A 15,119-nucleotide genomic window follows, 5' to 3' on the forward strand; every position below is an offset into this window, starting at 1 on the left:
CACAGACCAATGTATTTCCAATGTTCATTACATTTAAATTTGATATTCATAAGTGACAACTAATGAAAACTCCAAATTTGGTATCTCAAAAAATTAGAATATTCTGAAAAGGCTGAATATAGAAGACACCTGCTGCCACTCTAATCAGCTGATTTACTCAAAACACCTGCAAAGGCCTTTAAAAGGTCCCTCAGTCTTGTTTTGAAGGCACCACAATCTTGGGGAAGACTTCTGACTTAACAGCTGTCCAAAAGACAATCATTGACACCTTGCACAAGGAGGGCAAGACACAAAAGGTGATTGCTAAAGAAGCTGGCTGTTCGCAGAGCTCTGTGTCCAAGCACATTAACAGACAGGCGAAGGGACGGAAAAAATGTGGTAGAAAAAAGTGTACAAGCTCTAGGGATAACCGCACCCTGCAGAGAATTGTGACGACAAACCCATTCAAAAATGTGGGGGAGATCCACAAAGAGTGGACTGCAGCTGGAGTCAGCGCTTCAAGAACCACCACGAGGAGACTCATGAAAGACATGGGATTCAGGTGTCGCATTCCGTGTGTCAAGCCACTCTTGAACAAGAAACAGCGCAAGAAGCGTCTCGCCTGGGCCAAGGACAAAAAGGACTGGACTGATGCTGAGTGGTCCAAAGGTATGTTTTCTGATGAAAGCAAGTTCTGCATTTCCTTTGGAAATCAAGGACCCAGAGTCTGGAGGAAGAGCGGAGAAGCACAGAATCCACGTTGCATGAGGTCCAGTGTAAAGTTTCCACCGTCAGTGATGGTGTGGGGTGCCATGTCATCTGCCGGTGTTGGCCCACTCTGTTTCCTGAGGTCCAGGGTCAATGCAGCCGTCTACCAGGAAGTTTTAGAGCACTTCATGCTTCCTGCTGCTGACCAACTTTATGGGGATGCAGACTTCACCTTTCAACAGGACTTGGCACCTGCACACAGTGCCAAAACCACCAGCACCTGGTTCAAGGACCATGGTATCCCTGTCCTTGATTGGCCAGCAAACTCGCCTGACCTTAACCCCATAGAAAATCTATGGGGTATTGTGAAGCGGAGGATGCAATACGCTAGACCCAACAATGCAGAGGAGCTGAAGACGACTATCAGAGCAACCTGGGCTCTCATAACACCTGAGCAGTGCCACAGACTGATCGAGTCCATGCCACGCCGCATTACTGCAGTTATTGAGGCAAAAGGAGCCCCGACTAAGTATTGAGTGCTATACATGCACATTCTTTTCATGTTCATTCTTTTCAGTTGGCCAACATTAGAGAAACAAACATTTTTTCATTGGCCTTTAGAATATTCTAATTTTCTGAGATACCAGATTTGATGTTTTCATTGGTTGTCACCTATAAATATCAAAATTAAACGTAATAAACATCGGAAATACATTGGTCTGTGTGCATTGCATGAATATAATGTACAAGTTTCACGTTTTGAATGGAATTACTGAAATATTTTCAACCTTTTGATGATATTCTAATTTACTGGCCAGCACCTGTAAAGTCACGCAAAACAACAGAAAAGAAATACACAATCTGACAACTCAGTTCTAAGAAAAACACATGGAGAGGCTCCAAAAACATCCTAGAAAGTTAAAAAATGCATAACAATTTCCCCCCAAAAATTGTGATTGTCATTTATAAAAAGGCAATTTTATGTTTTGCCAGCTGTTGGAAAACTGTGATCTCCCATTGCACTAATAGGTGCCACAACCTGTAAAATAATGTGCACCGCTTCCCTCTAGTTCCCTGTAGTTCACATGAAGTTTAGACAGAATAAATAAACAGGAGGGAAAAAAGAAAGACAAAAGGAAGATAATAGGCTGATGCAGCAAGAAACCACAGAGACGCAGCTTCAGCAGAAACCAGTCGAGCAGCCAGCAGCACAAGTCTAAAGAATCCGACACACTCCTCTCAGATCATCAAATGTTTTTATGCAGACAAAAAACTCTTAGTTTTACTTGTCACACACAGTTTGCAACGGTTGCATCAAACCCTGCTGCTTACATTGATTTTACCTAAAACATGTGGACTTTTATGGAGAAACCAGATCAGCTAAAATCATTAATGAGCTTTTCTTTAACATTGAACAACTATTATAGCTTCCTGTAAACAACAACATAGTTTAATCTAGCCGAGTTGGACAGAGATCCACAGGGAGCTATGATGCCACTGTAGCACAGGAGTCAAGTGCTTGCCCCTTAATGAGAAGGTTGCAAGTTCGAGCCCCACTCAGTTTGTCGCTGTCATTGTGTCCTTGGGCAAGACACTTAACCCCCCTTGCCTGCTGGTGGGGCTTGCAGGGGCCAACGGTGCCTGTGTACTGTAGACTCACCTCTGTCAGTGTGCCCCAGGGCAGCTGTGGCTACATCGTAGCTCATCACCACCAGGGTGTGAATAGATGAATGTCTGACTGTGTTGTATAGCGCTTTGGGGGGTTCCAGGACTCTAGAAGGCACTATGTCAAATACATGCCATTTACCATATATTTGGACCTAAGTGCTTGTTGAGCTTCAGCGTGTCTGGACCAACAACCGAGGGTCTTGCATGTTTTAAATGTTGTCCTGACTGAACAGACTTGACTCAAAACAAATAGGAGATCTCAGGTGCTTGTCAAGTTCTGCTGAATCTCGTGGAGAAACCATAAATGAACTCAGATCAGTTGAAATAAAAAATAACTAAACGTCCTGATGATCAGAGATGAAATGCATTCATTTTAAATGTTATAATAAAAATGAACTCAGGAGTGTGTCTTCTTCACACCTGGTGATGATGCTGAAAGACAGAAAATAAGACGATGTTACTGTTATTGCTTAATAATTTCATTTTTTATGCAGAATTTCTCGAATGTATTAAGCTTTAGTCAGCCCGAGGTTTATCTTTGCTGCTCAAAAAGATCCAGTTCAGCTAGCTCAGAATAACACTTAACCTTTGAAATTAGTTAAAACACACTGATTGTAGTTTGGAATGACACAATATGTAATATTTGAAAAACTAGTCATCATGACCGTTTCACAGAAGAAATATGATTATTTTTAGCAGCAGCACTAAATGTCCGAGTGCTGGATCAGCTCAAGGAGCATCATGGTGTGTGATGTTGCAGCAACAGGACTGTAGACACTAGAACCTTCTGCTGGCAATCACTACTAGCCTAGAAATCTAGACCGTCAGGTACAGAAGCAAAATGATTTTGCTCTGCATGTCAGTCTAACCACGCTGCTTAGGAACCTCTGCAGCACCGGCCAGTCTGGTGGCTGGCCAATCACAGCGCTCAATCGGTTTGGTGGGTGGGATGTTAGTGCAACTGAGCGAAACCAAGATGGAGATGGCTCGTTTGAAATGGGTTTGGACTGTTTAGAGTTGGACTTTTCTTTGATTCAAGAGCAGATAGAGGTACTTAAGTCCTTTGTTTAGAAAAAGGATGTATTTGTATATTCTTCAACTGAGTGTGGCAGACTGGCCCGTTGACTGGCATCCGTAGCAGTGAGTTTTTTATGTTGTTTGATGTCCAAAAGCGCACAGAAATATTTTGAAAGACAATCGTAGATCCCGCCACCCCACTGACAGCTGTCTATGGGCCAGAGTATATTTTTTTATATTTATATTGGCCTCACTCAAGTTAAATGCTTTTTTGGCAATATTGGTCAGAATTTTTTGGGCTTGAATATCTTCAGAGTTGGCCTTCCCTTGAATGTAATGATCATTTGCTCCAAGAAAAGGTCCCTGTGTGGCCCCCAGACTCTGGAAGTCTGTCCCCCTGAGCCTGAGGTCAGCAGACTCAGTGGTCTCCTTCAAAAAGCAGCTGAAAACTCACCTGTTCAAGCTGGCTTAGCGTAACCCTCATCACCAAACTCCTCTTTTTCTGCTCTACCTATTCCGACTTTCCCGGGATTCACTGATTTCCCTCTTTCCTATGAATTTTCCTCTCTCCCTTTCCTTACATTTTTAATACCAATTTTTTTCTCATTTTAAACATATTTGTAATCATTTTTGAAATCTTTTTTATATTTGAATTTTTTGTTTTTATGAAGCGCCTTGTGATTTTTTTATCTTGAGAGATACTATATAAAAGATCGGGTGTTTCTCAATGTCAAGGCGACAGGCTCTTTGCTTACGAGGACACTCTCCTTCCCTGGTCAAAGAAAACAGTTAAATGGAACAAACTTACATCATAACAGTGGTCACGTAACACGAGAGATACACATTCACACACTGCTAGTGATGGTAAGCTACTTGTAGCCACAGCCGCCCTGGGGAGGTCTGACAGAGGCGAGGCTGCCATTGGCGCCGTCGGCCCCTCTGACCACCACTAACACAGGCAAGTTGGGTGAAGTGTCTTGCCCAAGGACACAACAGCAGGATACCCCTGGCAGGAGCTGGAATCGAACCCGTGACCCTCTGATCATGGGGCAACCCGCTCTACCACCTGAGCTACTGCTGCTGTAGTCTGTTTTACTCCATCATCTCTTCTCCCCCTGCTCAGACGGTCTCCTCGCTACAGCCTGTCACAGCAGATCACACACTGACACACTGACCTAAAACCTGCAGCTTACTGCTCAAATATTTAAAGCCACATGGGGGAGACGAGTCGGCTGTCTGGAGTGAAGATGGCCGCCACCGAGTCACAGCTACACAACAGAAAAACTGTCTTTTTTGAAGAGAAGTGAACCATTCTTATGGCCGGATTTCAGTCCCAACTAGTTATAGCTGGCATGTTAGTCTGCGTCTGAAATGTCCGATACTAAAACAACATTTATGTTACTGAACATTACAGCTGAACGTTGTTCCAGTGTTGCATTTACTTTTGTTTTCCTCGACACGTATGGATAACTAGTCCAAACGTCTCCGTCTCCTTCCAGGTGAAAAGTGAAGCCCTGATAATCTTGTTTGCAGGAGCGGCCGTGTTGTGTTGTGTTTTTGCAATCAGAATCTGTAAAAAGGATGAAATGATTTTATGTTGGTTTTAAACACATGCATTTGTCCCTGACCCTCATTGTGAAGCAGTTTGAGAACTTGGTGGATAATAAAGCTCGTAATCGGACTTTTTAAACTAAAAAGTCTTGAAGTTTAGGAGTTCCCTCAAGTGAGCAACACTCGTAGCCTCCAGTTCAGTCAGCAAAATAATTGTGATAAAATATAAAAGTGATGGATCCTCCCATTTGTCCTACAGATGGAGAAACAATGATAAAAAAAAAATCCCCCGAGGTGTGTTTTTTTCCCAGTCTCATCGATATCCTGTTTTTTTATGGAGCGTGTGGGACTTTCAACTTTTCCTGGAAGCCTTTACTGGGAGGACACTTGAACACCTTCAGATTCTACACAAAGTTCACAATAGTTTTGCAGATCTATGCAAATAATTCCCTTAACTCAGGGAACATATAGCCATGATATGAATTTAATTACTGCTTGGATGTTTGACCCTTGATGAATTCCTTACAGCTTAGAGTCAGTGAGAAACAACCCAGCAGCTGATTAAGAGTCAAATCAATTCAGAAGCTGATTACCAAATACTCAAACACTGCTAAATGTATTTATACCCGGCAAAAACTTTATCCTGCTTCATAATCACACACACACACACACACACACACACACACACACACACACACACACACACACACACACACACACACACACACACACACACACACACACACACACACACACACACACACACACTAATGATCTTATTTCGGAAACAGCCTACGGACTTTGTGCTTTATTAAAAATAAGAAGAATCGTATCTTTTGTAAAGGTTGTGCTACTTTTGGTTTTGTGTTCCAGCAGCGCGCAGCCCCCTTCTGCGGGGGTTGGGTTACTATGTAATGAAAGTTAAAGCATCTGAATAAATAAAATGACTCAACAAGGAGAATGCTCTCAACGCTGGAGTGTTTCTGTTCTCTCCTCCATAATTCATCTGTTGAGCTGAAAGCAGCAACACGAGGAAACGCATGAAGGAAGTGGAAGCTGCTTCCAGCTGGAGGCTCCGGAGGAGAAAAGAGGCTTTAGGAGGACAAGGAGGCGACAGACTGAGTGGATCCCTCAGGGCTCTGAAGGATGAAGCAAAGAAACGCTCGCTCACAATGAGCTGGGGAACAACCATCTGCAGCCGAGCTCGAGTAAATCCATCCTAATTCTAACACAATAACCTCAGCAGCAGCTACAGCTCCACAACAAACACAATATTTGTTTCTGCTTTCTCTATACAAATGTGTGTTCTTAGAGATTAAGGCTTTCGCAGAACAACTCTGGATGCTTTTGAAACTGATATTATTCCTTCTGTTTAAAAAACAGAAATGGTAAAAAAACCAAAACACAAATCCTGAAGCAGCTGAGCTGACATTAGAGTATAAAATCTAACAAAGCAGCAGTACACTGTTTTTATTTGACCTTTTCTCTCAATAAAATAAAAGTTTGCTGTCAACAGGATCAGGACAAAGACCTGAAAGTTGTGCTTTCAGCTCAAGGAAAAGGTGGGGGTGGGGTGCCTACATCGTGTTTTTCAGTAATTTTCTTTTTTAATTGTGATTTCACTGAACTTGTTTATGAATGAAGGACAGATGGAGCATGACAGTGAGGCAGATTGGTGCTGCGTCTGCACTGATGCGGGCGTTGTACCGGTCTGTCGTGGTGAGGAGAGAGTTGAGCCATTACATCATCTTCCCAGCAGAAACCCAGGTCCAGGGTCACTGAGAGTGGGTCGGGCTTCTTGGTCAACAGGAATGCTCAGATTTATTATTGCATTTCATGAAAACTCTCGGCTAAGATGAGCTGCTTTCAATGACTCTGCAACTAATTAGAGAGAAAGTCTGAAGAAGAATCAGGCAACATAAGAAATCAACAACACAACACATAGCAAAACAAAACAACAACACAGGGCAGTTGAGAGCCTCGGTGAACAAAGCGAGACACTTTGGAAACTCCGTGATGAATATTGATTATTCACAGCGAAAGCGAACAGAGATCACGACTTTATGCTAACATTTCCAAAGAGACAAGAACCTTTTTCATCATATTCTAAAATGTTTTCTGAGTTTTGTGTTTAATCCAGGCGTCAACCTGGTTTTTCTCTTTAGAAACATTGTAGGATGATGACACACCGTTATCTGCTGGTTAACAGTTTAGCTCTTTAAAAACAGACCTGACTGACTTTAAAACAACAGAATCAAACCTCCAGGCTGCAGCAGGAGCGCCCCGTGCTGTCAAACACCACCGTCTGTTTTAAAACTCTGTTAGATGTAAAACATGGCAGGCTGACACCAGCAACATGAAGAGAGTCAGTCTCTGTCTCCCTCAGCAGTTTGCAGCTCCAGGTTCTGATAATTGTTTAGAGCGAGCGGCTCCTCGTACCAGTTATAGAGCATTAGCAGCAGCCGCCAAAGTCATTTCTCCGCCGCTCATCAGGGAGCTGGAAACAAAAAAAGGAACACCCTGCGTCTCTCTGCCTCCAGTCGCCTGCAGCATCAGAGCGAACGATTTCAGACGAGGCGATAAATCAGATTTAGGAATCTGACAGAAAGATCGGAGTGAACTTTCAGTGACTTGTTGGAATGAAAAGAGGAGCAGAGCAATACTGCTGCAGAGTTTCCCTCTGATATGAAAATGGAAAAAGTTTAAACTATTGTTTAAAAATAAATCAGCCTTGGAGGAGAATCACTGAAGTCCCCCGTCACTCAGCAAACAGTTCCCATAATGCCCCTCTGCTCTTGCATTAGATTTTTTTTAACTGAAACTTTCTGATTCGATGCAACACTCTCTGTCTATGTTTAAATCAAATTTAAGGTTTTAATTAATTTATTTCTAACACTGCTGAACTTGATTCAGAGATATTCTTTGTTGCATTTGCCCCTGCCTTCATTGTCCAGTAGGGGGCGATGTTGGCATTACATTTTGTGGAGCTACAAATGTATTCTCCAATCTATTCACTAGCTATCGGCATAGGCGTCATTTTAACCAGGGACGCCGGGCACATGTCCCCGGCAAAATTTGTGATTGGCAACTGTGTCCCCCCCACTTTCAAAAAAGCCTGCTGATGAGGATTTTTGTTTTACCAGCTCAGATCTTATACCAGGGGTCGGCAACCTGTTCCCATCAAAGAGCCATTATTACCCGTTTCCCATGGTAATTTTGGACGGACCTTAATAAGCAGTGACTTAGTGAAGCAGGCAGGTCGCGCTAGAAAATTTAGTTTAAAAAGACGTCATAAATGTTTTCCCCGTCATTTTTATTTATAAAATATGAAAAAGAACCTCACAATTTAATTTTCATTCATCTGTCATTAATATGTAGTCTACACCCGTGCGTTAAGTGGACCACCTTCCAGTAAAAGCAAAGCATTCAGCCCACCTCTCCAAATGCGTAAAATGTGCATCAGCCGCTAGTTAGGCGCGCCGCGCGCACCGTCAGTTACGTCAGCCCAGACAAGAGCAGAGCAAATAGAGAAAGAATAGAGGATAATTGTGTCTGGATGTGGATGGAGATTACATTTTACAGCAGCCTGATCATCATTTAAATACGTAACCCATCACCTGTCTTCTAGTCCACGCTATCAGCATTATTTTAATTGGTGTGTGTGTGTGTGTGTGTGTGTGTGTGTGTGTGTGTGTGTGTGTGTGTGTGTTCCACTTCAAACACTGGTCTAACCAACCAGACCAGCGTGTCCAGTAACATATTAATGTTACAATTAAACAGTTTCACTTTATGTAGGCTAGGAACATTTAACCTGCCGTGGCCCGACCGCTTCTGCTCCACATAAACTTTGTGCGTGATCAAATGCCTCTACAGGTGCTTTCTGAGCTGAAGAGCTATTCTGCCTCAGACTGGATGCGTCATGCGTGTCCATATTAGAGACGGGAACAAGTGCTGTTCAGCCAAAGTTTCATAATTTCATAAAAAGGACATTTTTCCAAGTGACATCCCTCAGAGAGACCGGGTTTCCAGACCGCTTCAGTGGGAGGAAATCTTATCGCATGCACCGTGGTTCTGCACTGCAAACCCCTCAGATCTTCAGCCCACTGTCCACCATGGGCGCTCCGAGCCGCGCTGAAGACAGTGTCCAGTATAAAGCTCTGATGTTCTGATGGGAATCATTTCTTGATGGATTTTGTATTCTGAACAGTTTAAACTGGGGAAGGTCAGAAAAGGATCCGATCAATTTGTTTTTCCCTCATTTACAGTGACGGAGATAACGGCGCAGTACGCCTGGCTCTGGTGTTAATCAAGTTTAATTTAATCTCTTTGCAACAATTTTCACAAGAAAACAGAACAGTTAAAAGCAGGGCTTGTGTTGTGTTGACTGGACAGTTTCCGTATTTGACCGTTTATTTTGACGGAGAAAGAATAGAAAGAATTACCCCGAGGCATGCACACTAACTGACACTTTATTCGTTTTGCACATCGCAGATGTAGCTAAATCACTCAAGAAAAGATTCCCATCTGTACATATGAGCTGGACACGGAGCTCAGCGCAGCTCGCTGTCAGCGCGTACGTACGGCGCACAGTGAGCTGAAGATGTGGAGAGGGGCTTGGAGCACATCACAGAACCAGAGCGCATGCAGGAAGATTCCTCCGACTGAAGCGAGACTTGTCACTTAGAAAGTGTTCCCTGATTATGAAACTTTGGCTGAATAGTGCTTGTTCTTGTCTCCAATGTGGCGACACATCCAGGAACCTGTCTGAGGAGAAGCCCAGAATCTGACATCCTTCAGCTCAGGAAGCGCCTATGATTACGCACAAGCGTGATGCGTCAACCCGGTCTCACAGTAAGACCGGGTTGGACCTGTTCAGGTTTACGCAGACAATCTTTACATTTAGAATTGACATACAGATGTAAAATTAATGCAGTAAAATATAAAGCATTTTATTTAAATAGCCATTCATTATTTTACAAGCACAGAGAGCCGTATCAGATGGATGGAAGAGCCGCATGCGGCTCCAGAGCTGCGGGCTGCCGACCCCTGTGCTAGCCTACTTTATGTCCCCAGCAATTTTTAAACCCCACTCAAGTGTATGGTTATTGTCCCCAGCAATTCTGGAAACAAACTGATGCCCTTGGCTATCGGTACTTGTCATGATTGCTCTCATTTATAGATCAATCTAGATGTTGAACTGATTTTGTTTTACCAGACCATTTTCTGATTTACCTTCCAAAAAAGTCATATTTACAAAGTTTCATCTGTTATAAGCTATTCTAGTGACCACGTTTCCTCCCATTCAACCAGGAGCAAAAACATTCTATAATCTGCAAACTTTCACGTTTGCAGAGTTAATCACATAAAAGAATTTGCTTCTGGAAAGAAAATTACAACAAAATAGGAATTAAACATTTTCTAGAATTAACATTTGCTGTTAAACTGTACCTGACGTGATGCTTGAAAACACCCTGATTGTCCAACAGCTGCAGCATCGCAGACACACGGAGACAGCAGTGAGAGACAACAGGACTGTTTTACGCTGAGTGTGAGACTGTAAACTCCACTGAACGGGTCTGGGAGAACTTTTTAACAGAGGTGTGTAAAGAATGGGTCATTTACATCTTACTTATGAACCATAAAATGTGAGATTCCATAGAAATATAAAATATCAATCTGATGGATCTTTAACTATTTTAACCAGAAGATCAGAACTTTTCATTGCAGGGATTACGTGACACTTTGTATTAACTCCAAGGAAAGAAAGAGATAGTCAGATTTAAAATAGTTAAGAAATTTATTTCTACACAATTTAAACAAGACTAACTTTAACACTCTGTGTACTGATGGACTAAGGTCGAGTGAGACGTGATGAATGATGATGGTGTGTGTGTGGCAAGGGCGTCAGTTTGTTTTCAGAATTGCTGGGGACAATAACCATACACTTGAGTGGGGTTTAGAAATTGCTGGGGACAATATAGGCTAGCACAGGGGTCAGCGGCTCTGTAGCCGCATGCGGCTCTTCCATCCATCTGATGCGGCTCTCTCTGTGCTTGTAAAATAATGAATGGATATTTAAATAAAAAGATTTATATTTTACTGCATTATTTTTACATCTGTATGCTAATTCTAAATGTAAAGATTGTCTGCGTAAACCTGAACAGTTCCGACCCGGTCTTACTGTGAGCTTGTGCGTAATCATATGCGCTTCCTGAGCTGGAGGATGTGAGATTCTGGGATTCTCCTCAGACGGCTCCTGGATGCGTCGCCACATTGGAGACAGGAACAAGCACTATTCAGCCAAAGTTTCATAATCAGGGAACATTTTCTAAGTGACAAGTCTCTCTGAGAGACAGGGTTTGGAAAACACTCGCTTCAGTGGGAGGAACCTTCTCACATGCGCTCTGGTTCTGAGAGCCTGGATTTGTATTCTGAACAGTCTAAACATGTTTTTAAAAGAAACGTAAGACAAAAGTGGCACCTGCTCAGTAAAACCACCAACAGGGTGAAAAATATCAAAATATTGTAGCAGAGACGGGCTACAACTTCTGGATCATCTTTATATAAATCGTTTTATTGATTATCTTCTTATGAAAGATAACTTTGACGTACACGAGCGACCAGGCGCGTTGCAAGATTTTCAAAAGTGTGGGAGATGTTGTCTGTGCCTAAAATAATTTGATGTTATTCACCTTGTTAGTTTAATTTCCATAATAGCGGAGCAGGTGTGAACTTTAGACGCCTCACGCATGTCTCCGTTTTTAACATGTTTAAACTGTTCAGAATACAAATCCAGGCTCTGTCTCGTTAGATTGGTGTAACTAAAGTTTGTACTGAATGAAACTTAACATTAAACCATGTTGAAGAGAAAAGGATCCGATTAAATCGTTTCCCCTCATTTACAGTCACGACGCACAGTGCAGTGCGCGTGGCTCTGGGGTTAATCAGGTTTAGTTGTTTCTCTTTGCAACAATCTTCACAAGAAGGCAAAACAGTTAAATGGCAGGTTACAGATATTTATATTAGACTTTTATTTTGACGGATAAACTCAAGGATGCTGGATGTTTTGAAAGAATTACCCCGACGCACACTGATGCGCATGGATGAGCTTGGAAAAATGTTCTTTTTATGAAATTATTCAACTTTGGCTGAACAGCGCTTGTTCCCGTCTCTAATATGGACACGCATGACGCATCCAGTCTGAGGCAGAATAGCAGCGCAGAAAGCACCTGTAGAGACATTTGATCACGCACAAAGTTTATGTGGAGCAGAAGCGGTCGGGCCACGGCAGGTTAAATGTTCCTAGCCTACATGAAGTGAAACTGTTTAATTGTAACATTAATATGCTACTGGACACGCTGGTCTGGTTGGTTAGACCAGTGTTGGAAGTGGAAAACACACACACACACACACACACACACACACACACACACACACACACACACACACACACACACACACACACACACACACACACACACACACACACACACACACACACACACACACACACACCAATTAAAATAATGCTGATAGCATGGACTAGAAGACAGGTGATGGTTTTATTTAAATGATGATCAGGCTGCTGTAAAATCTAATCTCAATCCACATCCAGACAGAATGATCCTCTATTCTATTTGCTCTGCTCTTGTCTGGACTGATGTAGCTGATGGTGCGCGCGGCGCGCCTAACTAACGGCTGTGGTGCACATTTTACGCATTTGGAGAGGTGGGCTGGAAGCTTTGCTTTTACTGGAAGATGGTCCACTTAACGCACGGGTGTAGACTACATATTAATGACAAATGAATGAAAATTAAATTGTGAGTTTTTACTTCATATTTTAGAAATTAAAATGACGGGGGAACACGTTTATGACGTCTTTTTAAACTAAATTTTCTAGCGCGACCTGCCTGCTTCACTAAGTCACTGCTTATTAAGGTCCGTCCAAAAACCGTGGCCCACCCAAAAATGAAAACCTGGCACCGCGCCAGTTATAAACCTCTGCAAATTGTTGTTCTTCACTTTATCAAACTCAGACTTTGTACAGCTAATGTCAAGATGTAAAATTATGAATTCAATCGAGCTCTTCCGTCCCTCCCTCTCCTGCTCTCCTGGAAACCCGACATCAGCTGTCGGGAGGTGAAGAAGAAGATGAGGCAAACAGAGTGAGTGCGACATAAAGAAACCAGACTGTTGTGGAGGTGAGCAAAACAGCTGGAAAAGTGTGGGCGTTGAATCCCCCACGGGTGCGATGCCCATGCGAGCGACCTGTACCTGCTGCTGTCACCTGGTTGTGAGCAGCCCTCTGCTGTCTGAGGGTAGGCCCCGCCCACAACGCTGCGGCTACTGCGGTGTTTTCTTTACTGTGGGAAACGGGTAATAATGGCTCTTTGATGGGAACAGGTTGCCGACCCCTGGTATAAGATCTGAGCTGGTAAAACAAAAATCCTCATCAGCAGGCTTTTTTGAAAGTGGGGGGGACACAGCTTCCAATCACAAATTTTGCCGGGGACATGTCCCCGGCATCCCCGGTTAAACTGACGCCTATGGTGTGTGGAATGTTATTCAGAACCATCGGATCCGGAGAAGCAGTTAGTTCTGAGTGGGAGTGAATGTTTCGCTCTAAACTTTAGTAAGAGATTTATAACACACATGAAACGCCATCTGTCGGTCTACGTACCCAGGGGAAGCCTCCGATTAGATCCAGAATGTCGAGGTCCTCTTGGACACTCCTTGGTACCAAAGCCGGTAGAAAAGCAGTGGCGCTGACCAAACTAGTCTTGGAATGCTTCCGGGTCAGGACAGGTTATCACTGGCGTCTCCGAGACCCTGAAGGGGTCGTGAGGTTCAGCTTTTATTCTGAAGGAACCGTTGCAGTCAGTTGTAACTTGCAACAGATTTTATCCAGCTTGTCGAGGTTCTTTATAGCTGAAGAGGAAATCCGGATGGCCTGTCCGAGACTTCTCTAGAATGCTTTGAAATAAAGAAAAGGTGGCGTGGAATAGTTTTTATAATTGTCATATTTTGGTTTCCTGGCGAATCAGAATTTGACATGCAAAAGAGGGTTTATACAAACACAACAGAAAACCACGCCTCGCCCCAGAAACGAAGGTTCTGATTGGATCAGACAAAAGGAAATGTGTCGTGTGGCTTTAGCATTACGCGTCATTAGTGTCCAGTGCAAATGTCCAAGATTATAATAACTTGTAAAATACTACTGATCACAGGATTATAATATCAAGTAATAACATTGTCATTTCACAGATTGATGGAACATTGTGCTCACATTATTATTGGTAATTAACAAAGTTGTTGATTATGTATTTATCAAAATAGTGTTCTTCGTCTTCGCTGTAACAGAGGTGAAGCAGTTCAGATGAGCAGAGTGCATGAAAGACCTTGGCCACAATCTCATGTAGATTAGCCTGTCAGAGACTTTATGTCTCTGCTCGAGCAGACGCAGCAGATCATGACCTTTAGGTCATAAACAGGACATTCATGACGCTACAGGTGTGACCAAGTCACACTTTCCAGTCAAGCCTCGAGTCAAGTCCAAGTCAAAGACAACCAAGTCAAGTTCTTAACTTAGAATTTTCAAGTCATAATCAAGTCATCTGTCCAACTTCAATTTAATGACAATGATAATAAATACATTCCAGAATTAAACCTTCTTAAAGCTTAATTTATTTGCTCAAACAAGCAGGAAGTGCAACTGAAACTGATTATAAACAAAGTTCTGCTGCATTTAGCAGAACAAGATCAGACCCAGAACAAAGAATGATTTATGATTTTTGTCCATGTCGTGCCACTTTTGTGCTAAAATATCAAATATGCTCAAGTCTTAGTCAAGTCAACAGATGCAAGTCGATTCAAGTAGCAAGTCATTGGTGTTCAAGTCCGAGTCGTCTTAGTCAAGTCAACAGATGCAAGTCGATTCAAGTAGCAAGTCATTGGTGTTCAAGTCCGAGTCAAGTCGTACGTCTTTTTAGGTTTTATCAAGTGAAGTAAGAAGTCATTAAAATAATGACTCGTCTGACTCGAGTCCAAGTCATGTGACTCGAGTCCACACCTCTGCTTTTTAAGACATGCACAAAGTGAAGAAAGAAAATCCACATGATGAGAGAAATGCAGAGGTTATTTGTGCCCAAAAAGGAGCCTGACTACAATCTGTATGATCCTGACAGCAGCAATTTCTT

General features: G+C 42.7%; 1 protein-coding gene across 2 annotated transcripts in view; it reads right to left on the minus strand.

Moving 5' to 3' along the window:
• LOC107382045 (nuclear receptor ROR-alpha A) overlaps positions 1-15,119 on the minus strand; it is a 199,313-nt gene that overhangs the window by 38,350 nt on the left and 145,844 nt on the right. The window lies entirely within an intron of this gene.

Source organism: Nothobranchius furzeri, chromosome 9, assembly GCF_043380555.1.
Source record: "Nothobranchius furzeri strain GRZ-AD chromosome 9, NfurGRZ-RIMD1, whole genome shotgun sequence".
Classification (NCBI taxonomy): domain Eukaryota; kingdom Metazoa; phylum Chordata; class Actinopteri; order Cyprinodontiformes; family Nothobranchiidae; genus Nothobranchius; species Nothobranchius furzeri.